Source organism: Engraulis encrasicolus, chromosome 5 (genome assembly GCF_034702125.1).
Source record: "Engraulis encrasicolus isolate BLACKSEA-1 chromosome 5, IST_EnEncr_1.0, whole genome shotgun sequence".
Classification (NCBI taxonomy): Eukaryota; Metazoa; Chordata; class Actinopteri; order Clupeiformes; family Engraulidae; genus Engraulis; species Engraulis encrasicolus.
In genome coordinates this window covers 37,994,744-38,000,973 of record NC_085861.1, presented here as the reverse complement: position 1 = coordinate 38,000,973, position 6,230 = coordinate 37,994,744, and the positions used below count along the sequence as shown (strand labels likewise).

Below are 6,230 nucleotides of genomic sequence, written 5' to 3'. Positions count from 1 at the left end.
GCTAATTAGGCTATTATCTAATTAAATATGCACTAATTTGCATATATTTTGATGCAATGAATCTGACCACCTGAAAATGCCAGCTTCAAAATTCCTTTTTTATTTTGTTAATATCGTACATACAAGAATATTTACTGTGCTTAATTTTGGCTATCTCCTTTTGTTATCCAGGCACAGAGAAAATACTGCTAAGAAATGTGATTTCGGCCTATTTGTATGCATTTAGTTATATAAATCAGGTCATGAATGACAAATCAAGAAATGCCTCAGTAAAAACATTCACAACATTGCTTAGAATAAGACTGTAAAGTATGGAACGGATTGTGCATTATGGGATCCTGCATAACATCACATCATGACAACATACAGTCATGGCCAAAAGTATTGGCACCCCTTCAATTTTGTTACAAAATACTCAATTTCTTCCAGAAAATGATTGCAATCACAAATTCTTTGTTATTAATATCATCATTTGTTTTTCTTGCAATGAAAACACACAAAAGAGAATGAAAAAAAGTCAAATGAATGATCATTTTACACAAAACTCCAAAAATGGGCCGGACAAAAGTATTGACACCCTCAGCCTAATACTTGGTAGCACAACCTTTAGACAAAATATCTGCGAACAGCCACTTCTGATAACCATCAATGAGCTTCCTACAACACTCTGCTGGAATTTTAGACCATCCTTCTTGAGATTTGAAGGGTGTTTTCTCCAAACTGCCATTGTGAGACCCCTCCACAGGTTTTCTATGGGATTAGGGGGTGGACTCCTACATTATGCAGCAAAATGTGTTGATAGTCTTCAGACTTAATAATTCCATGCACATGGTCAAGCAGTCCAGTACCAGAGGCAGCAAAGCAACCTCAAAACATCAGGGAACCTCTGCCATGTTTTACTTTAGGGACCGTGTTCTTTTCTTTGAAGGCCTCAGTGTTTTTCTGTCAATTCAAATGAATGCAGGAAAAAAGATGAGGCCTTCAAAGAAAATAACATGGTCCATACAGTCATACATGGCAGAGGTTCCCTGATGTTTTGAGGTTGCCTTGCTGCCTCTGGCACTGGACTGCTTGACCGTGTGCATGAAATTATGAAGTCTAAAGACTATCAACAAATTTTGCAGCATAATGTAGGAGTCCACCCCCTAATCCCATAGAAAACCTGTGGAGAGATCTCACTATAATAGTTTGTAGAAAGCACCCTTCAAATCACCTCAAGGATGGTCTAAAATTCCAGCAGAGTGTTGTAGGAAGCTCATTGATGGTTACCGCAAGTGGCTGTTCGCAGATATTTTGTCTAAAGGTTGTGCTACCAAGTATTAGGCTGAGGGTGTCGATTCTTTTGTCCGGCCCATTTTGGGAGTTTTGTGTAAAATGATCATTCATTTGACTTTTTTTCATTCTCTTTTGTGTTTTTTCATTGCAAGCAAAACAAATGAAGATATTAATAACAAAGAATTTGTGATTGCAATCATTTTCTGGAAGAAATTGAGTATTTTCTAACAGAATTGAAGGGGTGCCAATACTTTTGGCCATGACTGTACATTACAACATCGCCGGTAGGTAGCCTACCACAAATAGCCAACATAAAAGACCCCCCCCCCCCAAAAAATTTTTTTTAAAAAAAGAACAACAGAGTGTGGGGGTAACTGGTGAGCAGTCGTTGGCTGTTCCAAAAGATGAGTAAAGAAATGACATACATCCAGTGTATCCAGAGACTGGTATTGAATGATCACTTAATTCATAAAGCCATCAAATAAGATCTGTACATGCATTTAAATTTACACAGAAAGACCCTCAAATTCTTTGTATGACCAGTGCATGTAAAGAAATTGACAATAAAACCTACTTGACTTGACTTGACTATATACACTGCAACATACACTACCGCATGCTCAGAGAGAGAGAGAGAGAGAGAGAGAGAGAGAGAGAGAGAGAGAGAGAGAGAGAGAGAGAGAGAGAGAGAGAGTATCCTGACTGGTATTAAATGATGACTTAAAAGTCCATAAAACCATCAAATAAGACATGTACATGCATTTAAATTCGCACAGAAAGACCTGTCTACACCTATACAACATACAGAGTCCTTAACACCTAAAACACCTATAGCCTACATTATATGCACGCACACACACACACACACACACACACACACACACACACACACACACACACACACACACACTAAAGCTCACACAACATTGGTTCGGCAGCATCCCAGCCGAAAACATGCACAGAAAATGGTGCAAGGCATACTGTTTACAGCACAGCTACATTTCTTAGAATTGCAGGGGCTTTTACTCTTGCAACCACATCTGATCATCTGTAAAATGTAGTCTGGTGCCACTTTGACATTTTCTGGAACACTTATTGGTATCAGTGCTTTGTTGCATGGGTCTTTCTTCCATCCAAATGCTTCAGGAGATAGTTCAGGTGGAGTGTGAACCAATGTCCTCCACAATATTGCTTGGAAAATGAGCCCATTTCTTCACATTCTCAAGAAATGCCTCTGTTGTTGGTGGAAGAGCAGCCAGGTTAGGTGAAGATAAATGACCTTTCCCATTCTTTTTTCCCCATACCACCAACTTTGTATGTGACATGCTGATAGTGTCTGGAATGCCATAACATGCCGACACAAAGTTAGTGGCCTCACTGGAAAGTTGTTGGAATGGTGCCAGCACATTACCAATTGATGTCAAGTGATATCCAGCTTTTAGGGTCTTGATAACAAAGCCTTTACCAATACCAAAATAGGATGCCGCAGTGTCACACCCTGATATGGCATGGGCTGGTAAAAGGTCAATGTCATTTTGTGGATTTACATTTTTAATTTAATCTCTTTCCATGTTAATACGACCACGACTGAAATTATGTACTTTGTAGGCAAACAAATGATCAGCCAAAAATTATGTAATTATTACTTACAATTTTTATTTTGTGTTACAACAGCACAGGAAGAGTAAATAGCAATGTATGAAATGGTGAAATTCTGTATTGAATTAGTAATCCTTTCTGGGTATGTCTGAGCTGACACCACCAATATTCGCCTAAATGTTACATATTTCTGCTTGACAAACAGCTAGTTATGTAATTGTCTAAAATTTATTTGGTACGAGGACACTTTCTCCACTTTGATGTGGCAGGCCTACCACCGAGAATGCTCTATGGTTAATCATAGTGCAGTTATGAAGCTGTCAAAAGCTTGCGGGCTATGGCTGCAGCGAAATCAACATGAAAGGGTTAATATCTGAAATTGGCACATCAACCCACTCTTATCCTGATGGGTAAGTGTTGGACAACTACAAACAGCAAAACCAAACAACCCACTTTGAGATATAAAGCCACGTTTGGCGAAATGTTGGCCTTTGTGTCTCCGACTTGGAAAATCAAGCTTTTTGGGTGAATGCCCCGCCCCCAAACATGCATGACCCCACCCCCACTGATGTCCATACCTCACCACCTGTTCTTATACACATCCTACCATGTAAACAAACACAAAATAAGTATGGTATAGGGTATTTGGTCAGCATAACATGAATTGGGAGCCAAACACTGTTGTAATCTATGGCTACAGCACATCAAGCATAAAAGGCTCAATATCTGAAAATGCTCAAGGGTTATCACCGGGCATCGTCTGGAATCTTAATAGGTACACCTTAAGCAACCACAAACTGCAAAGAAAAAAACTTTATCAGACGAAACTGGGTTCGGCTGATATTTGGCTTTTGGCTGCCGGACTAGCAGGGGAGACGAAAGTTATTCAGTAGCATGCATTGGCTCGCATGCTAGAGCTCTACTCCAGCAGTGAGAACAACGCTCGAAACTAACGTTGTCCCGGGGACCATACAAATGTTGGGGGGAAACAAAGTTATCATCTCAAGCAAGCTAACAGGGGTAGTTGTTAGCCCATCAAGCCTTTGTATTCGAATTTGGCTGGAAATGAAGGCTAATTATTCTGCACAAACATTGTCATACAAATGCAGTTATTTTGGTAAAAGTTGAAGTATCCATGTAGTGTTTCTGTGCTGGTTAAAGCAGGAATGCTCAGTCGCAAGGTCTAATTGAAAAGGGAAAAAGTTCACCGCATTGATTACAAGCGCGACGAACACGCTTCACCTTGCACAGCATTACCAGCGTTTTAATCTTTCTCTCCCATCCCTCTCTTTCTCCCCCTCCCCTCCATGCTAGCCTCTCTCCCTCAAAAGTGAAGTGTGCGGTGAAATGTTTTTCTCTAGTGCATATATTAAGGTTATCATCAAATGTATTGATGTCAATGTCATGTGAATTTAAAGCGGAAAGGAAACGTCTTGCAATGCAATTTCAAACATGTAAAAGTCGGTTTACAGTATTTCTAATTATGCGCCCCCAAAAAAACGCATCTTTACCGGCATGCCCATCACTACAAGCGCCCAAAGTCCAGCTAGGTTATTGGCACTTTAATTAAAGCTGAACAGATACTGAATTGTCATTTATTGATATGTAGACTAAATGAATACCGTAAATCCTCTAATATTGGCCGGGGCCTGTATTTACTCAAGTGCATCTTGGACCAGGCCATAATTGGAAGGAGGCCAGAATTAGAGACAGGCCAATATTCCTATTTAAGCAAAACAGACTACCAATGGAATGAATAAAACCATGTGTCTACCGTATTTTGAACCAATAAAATACTTGGTTCATTTACTGAAAAAGTAGGCTACAGTTACCATAATAGTTACGGTATGGTGCGAATGACTAGGAGACCATCGTCGGTCCATTTTTTACTCACGAGGCGTGTGTCCCTTCCTCCTCTGTTTGTCTTTCCCCCGTTCCTGCCTTGAGTGTATGGACACGACATGCGGCAACAACATTGACATTGACGGTCGTATTCCAATATCTGCGACTGTTTCACTCCCTATTTTACTCCACTTCGCAAGGCAACCTGTTTCTTGCTGCAGCCAAATGTCGGGGAAATATACATGCAATTTCTGTCTCCAGTCCGTAGCCTGAAGCAATCTCTATGTGTGAAGCTTAGGCCCTACGTTACTGAAATATGAAGGTTAAGCGAGGTAGCCATATTATTGTCTAATACTGTAGCGTGCCTTCTATTTTCCTCCACTGGCAACGCATAGTAAAAGTTTGACAGCCAAATGCATTTACGACGAGGGCTCTCACAACTTTGCAACCAAGGCAAAATCTCTTTCTGTATGGGCGCGCTCTGCCTCTGGCTGTATTCCGGGCTCGTGTTGTTGCTATAGGTTACCCACGCGTCTTCAGGAAAGCTGACCGAAGCGGTCGCTCTCACACAGCTGATATTAACAAACTGCTCACATGTAATAACTAGTCTTTGGCGTGTGCACCGTTTGTTTTATAGTAGCAAATGAGTCCTTTTTCGGAGTGAGGAACTATGTCTAATGTTAACCAGCTTAATGATTACAGTTGTGGATTTTGAGAACAACGTGAGATATCCGGTAAACGGAAAATAAATAATTGATTCTATTTTTAGACCCGGCCTGTACAAGAGACCGGCCCCAATTTACATCCGCCGACCGCGAGACCGGCCAATATTAGAATCCCGGCCAGTAATGGAATACAGGCCACAATTAGAGGATTTACGGTATATATGTTTTCTGTAAATATACAACAGAGTAGTAACAGGCTATGACAGGTTGCATCACAGTCTGGGCCTACAATACATGACGGGTAGGCTACAGTTAGTGCATAGCCTAACAATTAAGCCTAAGTTTGACAAATATAATGTCATTGAATGCAGGTTTTCTCATATAGCCTCACCGTGCTATGCACCATGCACCATCTATCTATCTATCTATCTATCTATCTATCTATCTATCTATCTATCTATCTATCTATCCAAAGCCCCCCCCAACCACGTGCGCCCTGCTGCAAAACAATCCGCATCCCCGCGCGCGCCACCATGGGTCCGAAGACTCACCACCTCGCCTAAGCAAATTCCTGCGGGAAACACTGGATGTATTCTTCTCTTCCTTGATTTCTCTATCCCCTCCTCTTCTCCTCCTCCCCTCTTTTATTCTTCTCTATCACCTTCTCCTCCCCTCTCCCCTCCACAAGTAGGGTTTTCAGACCGACCAGAACGGAGCAGGTGCAAGTGCCCACTAATTTGCTTATCTGCGAACCGCCCGTGTTCATACCGGACTCTGAACTTTTTCCGCACGTGATTGCGTTACCCGGATGAACCTGCTGACATGGCCATGTTGTCGTCACGGTTCGCG

General features: G+C 41.4%; 2 protein-coding genes across 2 annotated transcripts in view; both read left to right on the top strand.

Moving 5' to 3' along the window:
• Positions 1-6,230, top strand: part of prpf3 (PRP3 pre-mRNA processing factor 3 homolog (yeast)) — a 99,956-nt gene that overhangs the window by 25,649 nt on the left and 68,077 nt on the right. The gene's annotated exons all lie outside the window — the stretch shown is intronic.
• Positions 1-6,230, top strand: part of rprd2b (regulation of nuclear pre-mRNA domain containing 2b) — a 34,092-nt gene that overhangs the window by 13,777 nt on the left and 14,085 nt on the right. The gene's annotated exons all lie outside the window — the stretch shown is intronic.